This window comes from Carassius gibelio, chromosome A21 (assembly GCF_023724105.1).
Source record: "Carassius gibelio isolate Cgi1373 ecotype wild population from Czech Republic chromosome A21, carGib1.2-hapl.c, whole genome shotgun sequence".
Lineage (NCBI taxonomy): Eukaryota > Metazoa > Chordata > Actinopteri > Cypriniformes > Cyprinidae > Carassius > Carassius gibelio.
Window position 1 is genome coordinate 9,719,911 of NC_068391.1, and position 12,192 is coordinate 9,732,102.

General features: G+C 36.0%; 1 pseudogene; it reads left to right on the plus strand.

The window, feature by feature from the left end:
* The first annotated feature begins 3,670 nt into the window (after nucleotides 1-3,670).
* Nucleotides 3,671-8,819, plus strand: LOC127941287 (uncharacterized; annotated as a pseudogene).
* The last annotated feature ends 3,373 nt before the right edge of the window (nucleotides 8,820-12,192 follow it).

Sequence of the window (12,192 nt, forward strand, 5' to 3'; positions counted from 1 at the left end):
TTGTCGTCGCTTTATAACATTATGGTTGAACCACTGATGGCAGATGGACTATTCTGACACTGCTTTTCATATACTTTTCTGGACATTGACAGTGTAATTTACTTGGCAGTCTATGGGACAGTCTCAAGCCACCAGGTTTTCATCCAAAATATCTTAAATTGTGTTCAGAAGAAAAATTAAGCTTTTACTTGTTTGGAACAACATGGGGGTAAGAGATTAATGACACAGTTTACATTTGGGGTGGAGTATCCCTTTAATTACAGTAATGTGTGTTCATTTAAATGTTTTATTACAGTATGGTGTATATAAAATTCAAACTAGGGCTGGTAATTTATCGCTTTAATTTGATTAATTATTTATGGAGAATAATAATGCATCTGGCACACTTGCCCAGCACCAGACATGGATTATCTGCCATTTCATACAGTCCATGACTCATATGAGGCAGAGCAACAACTGTGTGATGGAGCCTAGAAAATGTCCCTAAAATTCAAGATATTGGGCAAAACACCCATTTGAGATTGTGTCTCACATAGTTAAGAAATATCACAGGAGAAGTAGGCTAAGTGCAATATCACACAAGTGCAAATGTGATAATCATCTTATACAACAGTTCATTAAGAAGTTAATATTGTGACACAATGTTGTCTGTTTTGCTCAGTTTTGCCAACCAAAATATAAAGACAAATCAGAACTGTTCATCTCCGAGCAACCCACAGCGGTTTTCATTTCTTAATACACGTTTTGAACGAATTTAGTGAACCAATCGGTGCGTTGAACCATTGGCCGATGGGTTGGTTTTGAAGTGGCACTGCACAGACCGTTCGGTGTATGACATCAAAGTACCGCGAGAGCGATTCAAAAGCACAAGGAGTCTAAGCTCTTGCGGTTCTTTGATGTAACACACAATGATCGGTCTGATGGTGATGACCTGCTTCAAGTCGAACAAGTCTAATGATTCACTGAACCATCCGTAAAGAACCCTTCACTTCACTCCTGAATGAATCAGCCATTTGAACGAATCAAACGAATGAATAAATTTACCACCACCTACTGGCAGTTTTTGTTTATTACTCAGCATTTCATTTCATTAAAGAAATAATTTCATATTTTCATAGTAATAATAATGATCAAATAGCGTCGCACACCTGTAAGTCATATAGTCAAAATATGCAAGAAATCCCGCACACTATCAACTTGCAAAACAATCTAAAAAAAAAATACTTTAATAGCAACGTTTGAAGATCATACGATCGAATAAGAAAATATATTATTAAAATTATAGTTCACCCAACCAAAAACGACAATTCTGTCATCATTTACTCCATGGTCCAAAAGAGTATACTATAGGCCTATGCAATCAATTTTATCAAACAGAATATTTCTTGCTGAACCTACTTTTTGTAATGCCTGTTTGATGCTTTGCACAACAATGACTTTAAATGATCTTTTCAGAGTAATTTCTCCAAATCTGATATGCGATTAATTAGATGAATTAATCACAGCATCATGTTATTAATTAGATTAAAAATTTAAATCGCTTACCAGCCCTAATTCAAACATATTTAAACAGGAATTTCAATACATTCTTCTGAGAAAAACTCTTTATAAAAGCATTCATAAGGACTGTTAAATAGAACATTGCAATTCACAACATAGCATAGAAATTACCGACAAGTTCTCAACTTATTCTCATGTACACCGACATGTTCTTACGAACAGAAATATACTTATAATGAACTTGAACATATGTTCAAAATATTTAAATAACCATCAAACACATAATAAATGGATTTTTCTAATGTGCGTGCTCAACTTAAGACAATTAATTCAATTAAAAACCTGGTCAAAAGACTGACAGACAAAAACTCAATAATAGTTGGCACAGATCGAGAGGAAGGGCAAAAGATGAACATTTTAACGCTTAAATGATTACAGTTTTAATTAGTGAGAGTTCACAAGAATCCCAGCTGTGACCAGAGTAAACTCAGATAGTTTATTTTTGGGAGTACACACAAATTTAAATAATATATAAAATATTTATGTAACCGATAAGTTAATCATATTGTTTATTTTGTTTTCAATTTATTTTTGTTAAGTTAATTGGAGAGCAGTAATATTAAACCAAAATCTCTGATCTTTGACTTTCTGGACGCAGAGATTCACATGTCCAGCAGAGGGCGGTAGTATACAAGGACAATACTTAAAACACTCACTGCAAATTTTGATAAAGCAGACAAAGATGACTAGGTTCTTGATTTACTGCCGCAGTGTGCATTGTTCCATTACAATTCTACATCCAGTCTGTTTACAAGCTATACAAAGTCCCCAAACCACACAATTTTTGACCTGATTAAGTTTTTTTGAGAGCATTGTTTTTTTTTGAACAAATGTACAGTCTTAACTGGTTAGTGAGTGGAATTCAAGGCATGTCAAATAAGCAAATAGATTTAATAATGCTGTGACACTGTAAAATATATTTCTTATTTAGTACACTGAAATTAGTAATTTGCTTAAAGAAATGCATGTCCACAATTAACAGTTTAACAGCAGAGCAATAACAATGATAAACACTTGGACAGTAATAATAAATTAAAACAATTCAACAAGTAACAGTGGTTTAAACAATCTTGAAATGTACATTTTAATAAAAATAAAAAACATAATTATACTTAAATAAACTTTTGCATTGAATACACCATTTGCATCTGTTCTATCAGCACTGGCTGGTGCTGTTTCAAGTTTCCCCTTTGTCTCTCATATGTTCCTGTTCAACTAAATCCATCTGTGGAATGTCTGTGCACCATGACTGTAAACCATTCCAACTCCAACCCAGATTGCTACGGCCACTTCTTGCAATTCTTCTCACAGCTGAAAAAAAAAATTAAGCTTTGCACGATATTCCAAATAAAAATCCATAAAAGAATGCTTTATTTATAGTCCATCTTATTTATAGTTCTCTTGTATTATGCTGTATATGTTTTAATGTACATTTAAATGTTAATGTAAAAAGGCTGTTTTAAAGGGACGTTGAACACGTTTTATTTTTATGTTTCGATCACATATACTATCTTATTTTTCAGTCACCCTGAGCATAAATAACTTTGCTATCTACAGTTTCTATCTAAAAATGTTAGCTTTACACTTTCAGACTTTTCTTTCACTTCCTAGCTGATAATATCATGGGTGATGGACATGCATTTCTTTAAGCATTTCAGTGTATTAATAAGCAATATATTTCACAGTGTCACAGCATTATTAAATCTATTTGCTTATTTGACATGCTTTTTCAGTTTAGTAGATTTGCATGTTGGTTAGCCTCACGACAAGAAATACAGTAAAAAAAAATGCTGATCCTAATCATCATAGTTTTGATGTCTGTTTTGCAGATGCATTGATAGTGAGCAGAGATGACAAAGACTGGGGTGCCTTAGTGAATTAATGTATAAATGTCCGTTACTTATTGACTATTGTATACTGACCTTCAGAACACAAACTGTACTAAAACTGTCAAGATATAATCTGCAATGATATTTTCCACTAAAGCAGTAGCCAAAGTGTTAAATGTTGACAACTAAGATCAAGTCACACTGAAGCTGTGAAGGGGTTGGGTTTCATCCTGCCCTTTCATTCTTCTCCTACAGCAGCTCTTCCTCCATGCAGACGCAAAGTTGTGAGACGCAAGAAGCTGCTCCGCATGCCACACAGCTCAACATTGCTCTGAAGTTTCCTGTAAATGTGAACCAGAAGCTGCTATTTCTCTCTCTGCCTCTGTTGGTCAGTGAAAAGTGTGAAGTCTCGATATGCCTCGTCTGTTGATCTTCCTGCTTCTGTTGGCACACTGGATCAACAGCCCGATGCTTTCTTCAAAAGGAGGCAAGAAAAAACACCAAGGGAAGAATCAAAGTGGCCATGCAACTCCCAAGGAGGACGTTGGGTCAGATGGGGCTCCCGAGAGACTTCTTGGCTGATTTTGCCGGGAAACACCACCTTGGGTGATCACCGCACCATTGCAAAGTGACAACTATCAGCGTGTGATGGAGAAGCAGATCCAGGAGTCTGAAGGACTGAACTGTCGCTTGGCTGAGAGAGACAACGCTCATCGTCACTATTATTCAGAATGCCATGATGGAAGGCAAAATCCAACGGACAACCTTGCAAGGAGAAGCCACTGTGGAGGCCATGGACTCTTAAATGGTAAGCAAACTTCTCCATTTCCTTGAGCTGGAGGACCATACCTTCTTCATGCTGTTTCTGTAAAAGAACATGAGGGTTAGTGAGAGATTTTCTTACCCGGTTCGTGTTGAGGCCATTCTTGAGCTCTTCGATCAGCTGCATGTGCGAAAGTTGGAGAAGGTCGGCAGTAAAAAGAAAGAGGTTACCAGTAAAATTCAAGATCACAAAGAAGAGGGTAATGGTGAATAAACAGGGTTCCAGCAAGCATAGGACCTTCAGCCTACAGAGCCATGTGAATTCCACATCCATCTTCCTCACACAGAAGATACGTCTAGACGAAAAGGCAACATTGAGAAACAAAGATCTAGATATTTTGAGCGGACATTCATGATTCGGTATCCGTAAAATGACAGATAGCTCAGGCGACGGCAAACTATCAGCTAAAGCAAATTCTAAATCTGGATCTAGTGGAAACGAGAAGCTGCTGCTCGATGACCAGAAGAAAACTCCAGATAGTGACAGACACCCAGAGTCGGTAACAGAAGTGAAAAAAGCTTTGGAAGCAGATAAAACGCATGTGAGGGCAAAATCTATTTTTTGACACCCTCAATGAGCAGTTCAAAGGAGAACAAACCGTTGACCATTCAAGCTCCAAAAAGAAAGGCAAAGGAAAGGATGGCAAGAAGAAAAATGGCAAAGGACGGAGGAGGAAATCACGAGATGCAGATGGTGAGGACAGGCAGCTCTCAAAGACTCAATGAAAAACCTCAAAGGGAGAAGAAGACTCCTTGTAAGTATTTGATTTTTAAGAAGATCTGAAGCCTATTTGCAGCTCTCCTCGGAAGACTGTATCTGATTATTATGGTTTATTTCTTTATTTTTTGGCATAGGTGATTTCATCCCCAAGTGATGTCTCAAGTCACTATATTAAACAGAGCTACATAGCTGTGCCTTTTCTCAAAGAAAGGTCTCAGCGCTGTCCATCATCTATATTATAGATCAGTGGTTCAGAACCTATTCCTACACTGCAGGTGGAAGTAGATGCATTTAGGAATCTTTATGACTACTTAGAACAGAACAGCAACGCATTTCATGGATGACCGTTTCATGAACCTAGAGAGGAGGTAATTCTGACTTTGCTACGACAATCTGGCGCTTCTGAATCAACTACTGTGAGTATCTTTGTTATTAGTTTAAGTAGTTGCTATTGACTGTTCAAATGCAGAGTTTTGCATGTTGTTTATGTGTGTGTGTGTTTGTGTGTTTGTGTGTGTGTGTGTGAGAGAGAGAGAGAGAGAGAGAGAGTGAGAGACAGGGTCAACAGTGGAGTCAGCTAAAACACTTCATCACTGTGTCTGTCACGTGACTCTGTTCCCCATTCGGGCTTGAACTGATGGTAAAACTAAGGACATTATTAACTGTCTTTACATTTATTTTGAAAGATGAAGCTCGTGATTATGGAAAAGGGCTAGGGCATTTCCGACAAGTGCATGCGGTGTTCGGCCAATCACAATGCACTGGGTCAGTTGGCCAATCAGAGCATGCTGCACTTGTCAGAAGGAGGGACTTTGTAGAAAACGACGCGTTTGAGAGAGGCGGGGCATAGAGGACCTACAGTAATGTACAGTATTTGAAAAATAATATTTTTTGAACATTAAAGCATGTCAACATATTCTGTTACACCAAATACACAAAATAATAATCTTTAAAAAAAAGCATCATATGACCCTTTTAACTGAACCAGACGTTTCACTAGTTTTTGATTCACTAAAAATATCCAGTTCATAAGAGTCATTTGTTTGTTAACTGAACAAGACTTTTCACTAGTTTTTGATTCACTAAAAAGATCCAGTTCATAAGAGTCATTTGTTCGTGATTGGGTCATATTTGTTTTGCTGTGCAGTCGATATTCAGATTGTTAAAATGAAGAACAATTATTATTTATTATACCCAGCTCTAAAGCTTCTGAATTTGGGCTGCACTTATTGCGATGCAAAATTCAAATCAAAATGCACGATGCCCTTTTTGAAACAGGTTCAGAGCCTCCACAAGCATCCCTGCCAGAAAAGCTCAGAAACCCTGAGTTAATCAGCGAGATCTGCAGAGAATATGGGCTGGACTCCAAAATCTTCTCAATGGGGTCGACTGCATATGACCTGAGGCCCAAAATAAGAACGCTTCCTTTTCTCCTAATTCACAATGACTTTGAAAGACTGCCGAATCAAAGGCATATATCTTGTGGTCTTAGCTTAACAGGGTTTTCAATAAGCCAACAGCCCCTTCAGATTTACTGGATCACATCAACAGCTTTCCATCACGTCAGTCTGAGAAGGAAAAGGAGAGAAAAGCTCCATTACCCTGCTCTAAAGCCGAAACGAACAATCTGGAGGTAAGCTCGCTCCTGAGGTAAACACCTTGAGTTTCCCAATGCTTTAAACTATGATTACTTATCCTTCCAATTGTTCTGAATATTATATGTGAATTTTGTCTAAACAAAGACTTCTGATCATCTCGGCACCCACTTTAGATGACTACTCTTTCCATCAACAGCTTCAGGCACTCAGTGTGGGTACTGTATGCATCATGTTCTCTGAGCTTTCTTCAAAAACGAACAGTGATACACTCTTTATTGGAATCAATAGTTTCTTGAAGAACCTTTAACATTCGCAGAACCTTTCCATTGCAAGAAACATTCTTTATAGTGGAAAAGGGTTCTTTAGATTATTAAAATGCTTTTCAAGCTAAGAAAAAAAAGTTCCTTATAAAGAACTGTCCACTGAAAAGTTATTTTATAAACTCAGATTGGTTCTTCAGTGGCATCACTGCAAAAACCCCTTTTTGGGAACCTTTGTTTTTAAGAGCGCAAATTCATTAAATGTATGGTAACCAAACTAAAAATGTAATCAACACTTACAGGTATTCGTCATTTTGCCTAGTTTAAGATTGTTGAAAAATACTGGTACTTACCATGGTTACACAAATGAGACAGAGGACAGCTACTTGTACCCCAGATCTGAGGACTTAAAATCATCCAAACAAAGACATTATATGCATAAAATAAACATGACATGCATTTGTACATTTATCATCCCCATATCATGTGATGCAAAATTTACCTCAGAAATTCATCTTACCTGTTGTTGATGTTCCCTGTAAAACTTCACATTCACTTGGTTGTACTATAATATGCTAAAATAATGTGTGCAATTCTTGTTTTTAAAAGCTGTTGACATTAAAGGCTATTTTTCTAAGTGTCTTCACTTTGTTAGGGTTAGTAATGAGTAACACTATTGATCAAATGTCTGGGGTTGGTAAGATTTTTTCCAATAAGTTTCTTATTAACCAATGCTACATTAGTTTGATTAAAGTATTTATTTTTTTTATTTTTTGACAAGTAATATATATATTTTAAAATGTAATTTATTCCTGTTGGAAAAGCTGGAATTTTAACCAGCAATTTTTTTTATTCATTTTTTTTAAATGTTTTTAGAATTACCTTCAAATTGCATTCTAATATGCTGATTTGATGCTCAACCTTTTTTTTCCTTTTTTTTTTTTTTTTTTGAAAACATGTTGAAAACATTTGTGCTATTTCATATTTTTGTGTAAACCATTATTCAATTTTTACTTTTTTATACATACTTAATTTTTTTTTCAGGATTCTTTGATGAATAGAAAGATCAGCATTTACTTGAAATATAAAATCTTTCAAAACATTGCAATCAAAGTTTTTGTCACTTTTAATGAATTTAATAATAAAATAATTACTTATTTTAAAGACTATTTTTACTGACATCATGTTTTTAAACTTTATGCATATTTTATATACATATATACAGGTGCTGGTCATTTAATTATAATATCATCAAAAAGTTGATTTATTTCACTAATTCCATTCAAAAAGTGAAACTTGTATATTATATTCATTCATTACACACAGACTGATATATTTCAAATGTTTATTAGTAGTACTTATACTATACGTTCTGTCATGATGATTTATGACTTTGACCTTTGACCTTTTGACAGGTTGAACTTCCGGTAACCTTATGATGAATGGGCGGAACAAATGAGATCAAGGGTTAACCTATGACCTTCCCACGCATCGATCATGTGGTTTTGACAGAAAGTTTTACCCTATTGACCTAATTAGTTCTAAATCATGGTTTTGACGGCTAGTTTAAACGGAAGATGAAAGACTCCCCACACATCGATCATGCGGTTTTGACAGAAAGTTTTACCCTATTGACCTGTTAGTTCTAAATTATAAAGGTATATGAAAGACTCCCCACACATCGTTCATGTGGTTTTGACGGAAAGTTTTACCCTATTGACCGTTAGTTTGTTTGAAGTTTGTGCCAGTTAGCTTGTTTGAAGTTTGTGTCAGTTAGCTTGTTTGAAGTTTATCACAGTTATACGGTTATGTGTGTGTGTGTGTGTGTGTGTGTGTGTGTGTGTGTGTGTGTGTGTGTGTGTGGTTATACGGCTTCTCCCCCTCCCATTACATTTATGAGCGGTGTATAAATGGGGTCAGTGTGTTCTACATTTTATATATATATATATATACATTCTATATTTTATATAATTCTAAAAAATAATTAAAGGTTGAAAACACATTTTAATTATTTCACATTTATATATATATATATAAACATTATATAATTTATATAATCTAAAACACATTTTAATTATTTCACATTTATATATATATATATATATATATATATATATATATATATATATATATATATATATATATATATATATATATAAAAAACATTATATATAAAACATTATATAGTTTATATAATATACATAATCTAAAAACAATTTAACTAAGGTTGAAAAGCTTACTAAAGCAATCCACCTACCTTATTTAGACAGAAGCTTCAGCTTTGTGAGAAACGGGCTCCAGCTCCATCTGTCGGACTCTCTCTGAATGATAGCACACGGTTGAGCCGTGCTTGTGCCCCAGGAGAGATACGGAGAGATAGCGCGCCTGCAGGCGCGCGCTCGTGCCCCAGGGAGTGAGACAGAGACTTTGTAGTACAACAGTACAACAGACTTTGAAAACACGTAGTTCTTTATATAATATACATATTCTAAGGTTGAAAAACATTCTGTTCTTTTAAAAAAGGTTATAAATGAAACCGTTATAAAAAATATACTGAAACCGACTGTTTCAGATAAAACGAGATCCATTTTTTAGAGAGCTGAAAGGAGTTGTTTTCACATCACCTTCCTGACCTGCAAGTATTCACAGCGTCTTCGTTTGCACGCTACACTTCACTTTCTTCCGAATTTACTAACCAATCATAATATCTTCAAAGCCATTTTTAATTAAAACCAAACGTATCTCACACGGGAGTACCATGATTTTGACAGTTTTCTGACGGTTCACCTATGAATTACGGTTGGTGCGCGTCTAGCATCTCTTGTACCCCTCTCTCTCTCCCTCTCTCTCCCTCTAATGCCTGTGTACACACATTCGTCTCCAAGTCTTATTTTCTTCTTTTAATGAATATAAACACATTATACATTCGCAAACAATATAAAACAAAACATTTACATTAGTTTTGTTCATCACTAAAAATATACATTTTACCAGGATCGGGGAAAAAAATATATAATTGATCAAAGCCTGTTATGCTATTTTTTACAGTCTATGGCGACTTTAAACCATATTTCATGTCATCATGTCATAAAATGCTGCATGCACGTACACTTTTAAGCGATCTGAATTATGACTAGCCTATAAATTTCATCATAAGCCACACGTACCTTGTTATATCACTATAATATCCACGGCGCTATACAAATTTGTATTCTGATAAACCATATAAACAAGCGGACATAAGCATGGACATATCAAGTTAAAAAGAGACTTATCTCTATTTTAAACAATATTAAATTATATATGACGGCATCTTCTTCGATTCAAATAAAGCAACATCTCTTGTGTACGTGTGTATGTGCTAAACATCTTTGCTTCTCCACTTCTCCAGATTTGTTAGATGGGCTACCGTTGTAATATAAACACATTTGAGAACTACGACGTTCTCACTTTTGTAACGGTTATAGAAAAATGCCGTACACACTTTTGCATTTCATAATTCAGTGATTTTAGCTGTAATGAGCACATAAGACAAAAATTGTCAACGTGTGACTCGTAAACATGTATCATTTTATTTATTCATTTATTGTTACCAGAGATAGTCGACACGTTGTTTTGCAGTTTTCTGAGACTGCGGTCAAACATACACTGCCTGTTCATAGAAATTTTACAGCATGACAATATCGCCCCTACATCTAGAGCTCTTGTTCATATAGCCGATGACCGTATTCAGATTGTTTCAGCATTTGCCGCTTGACATTAAAGAGTAGGCCTATGCGTACTCCCCTTTGGTCGTAAGCATTATCATCTACCGTGCGCTGAGATTTTTCTGCTTTGTCCACTGTTGACGGATTTGCTAGAGGGACTATGTCGCCTTGTTGTAACGTGATTATGTTTAAGATCCATAAGATTGCACTACATTCACCTGAAAAGGTTATAGATATAGTCTTTTATACAGGAAATGTGTATCAGAATAACAATTACCTAATAGTGAAATCCACTCTTCTAAACTATTGTGAAACTTTTAATGTTGATCTGGCCCACCAGCCGTGTATCTTTTTCATTGTTTTTTGTTTGTTGTCCAAAAGACAACCATTGACACCCTGCACAAGGAGGGCAAGACACAAAAGTTAATTGCAAAAGAGGATGGCTGTTCACAGAGCTCTGTGTCCAAGCACATTAATAAAGAGGTGAAGGGAAGAAAAAGATAGAAAAAAAGTAGAAAAAAGTGTACAAGCAATAGGAATAACCGAACCCTTGAGAAGATTGTGAAACAAAACCCATTAAAAAATGTGGGGGAGATTCACAAAGAGTGGACTGCAGCTGGAGTCAGTGCTTCAAGAACCACTACACAAAGACGTATGCAAGACATGGGTTTTCCTTGTATCGAGCCACTCTTGAACAACAGACAGCTTCAGAAGCATCTCAAAGCTAAAAGAACTGGACTGCTGCTGAGTGGTCCACAGTTATGTTCTCTGATAAAGGTGAATTTTGCATTTTCCAGAGTCTGGAGGAAGAGAGGAAAGGCACACAATCCAAGTTTCTTGAGGTCCAGTGTAAAGTTTCCACAGTCAGTGATGGTATGCAGTGCCATGTCATCTGCTGGTGTTGGTCCACTGTGTTTTCAGAGGTCAAAGGTCAAGTTCAACCAGGATGTTTTACAGCACTTCATGCTTCCTGCTGCTGACCAACTTTATGGAGATGCAGATTTCATTTTCCAACAGGACTTGGCCCCTGCACACAGTGCAAAAACTTCCAGTACTTGGTTTAAGGACCATGGTATCACTGTACTTAATTGGCCAGCAAACTCACCTGACCTTAACTCCATAGAAAATCTATGGGGTATTGTGAAGAGGAAGATGCGATATGTAAGACCCAACAATGCAGAAGAGCTGAAGGCCACTATCACAGCACTGGGCTCTCATAACACCTGAGCAGTGCCAGAGATTGATCGACTCCACACCGCATTCCTGCAGTAATTCAGGCAAAAGGAGCCCCAACTAAGTATTGAGTGCTGTACATGATCATACTTTTCATTTTCATACTTTTTAGTTGGCCAATATTTCAAAAAATCCTTTCTTTGTATCGGTCTTAAGTTATATTCTAATTTTCTGAGATACAAAATTTGGGATTTTCCTTAGTTGTCAGTTATAATCATCAAAATTAAAAGAAATAAACATTTGAAATATCAGTCTGTGTGTCATGAATGAATATAATATACAAATTGTGTTAATATAACATGTCAAGCTAAATTTGAAATTCTTCAATATTTTCATATGTGTTCTTATAGTATCGTGCTGAGCAGAGAAGCATGTGTGAGAATAGAAAGAGCAATTGTGCAGTATGGGATAGGCAAATAGATTTGATGAGGAGAGAGATAGGGCTTCCTGTGATGACCATGC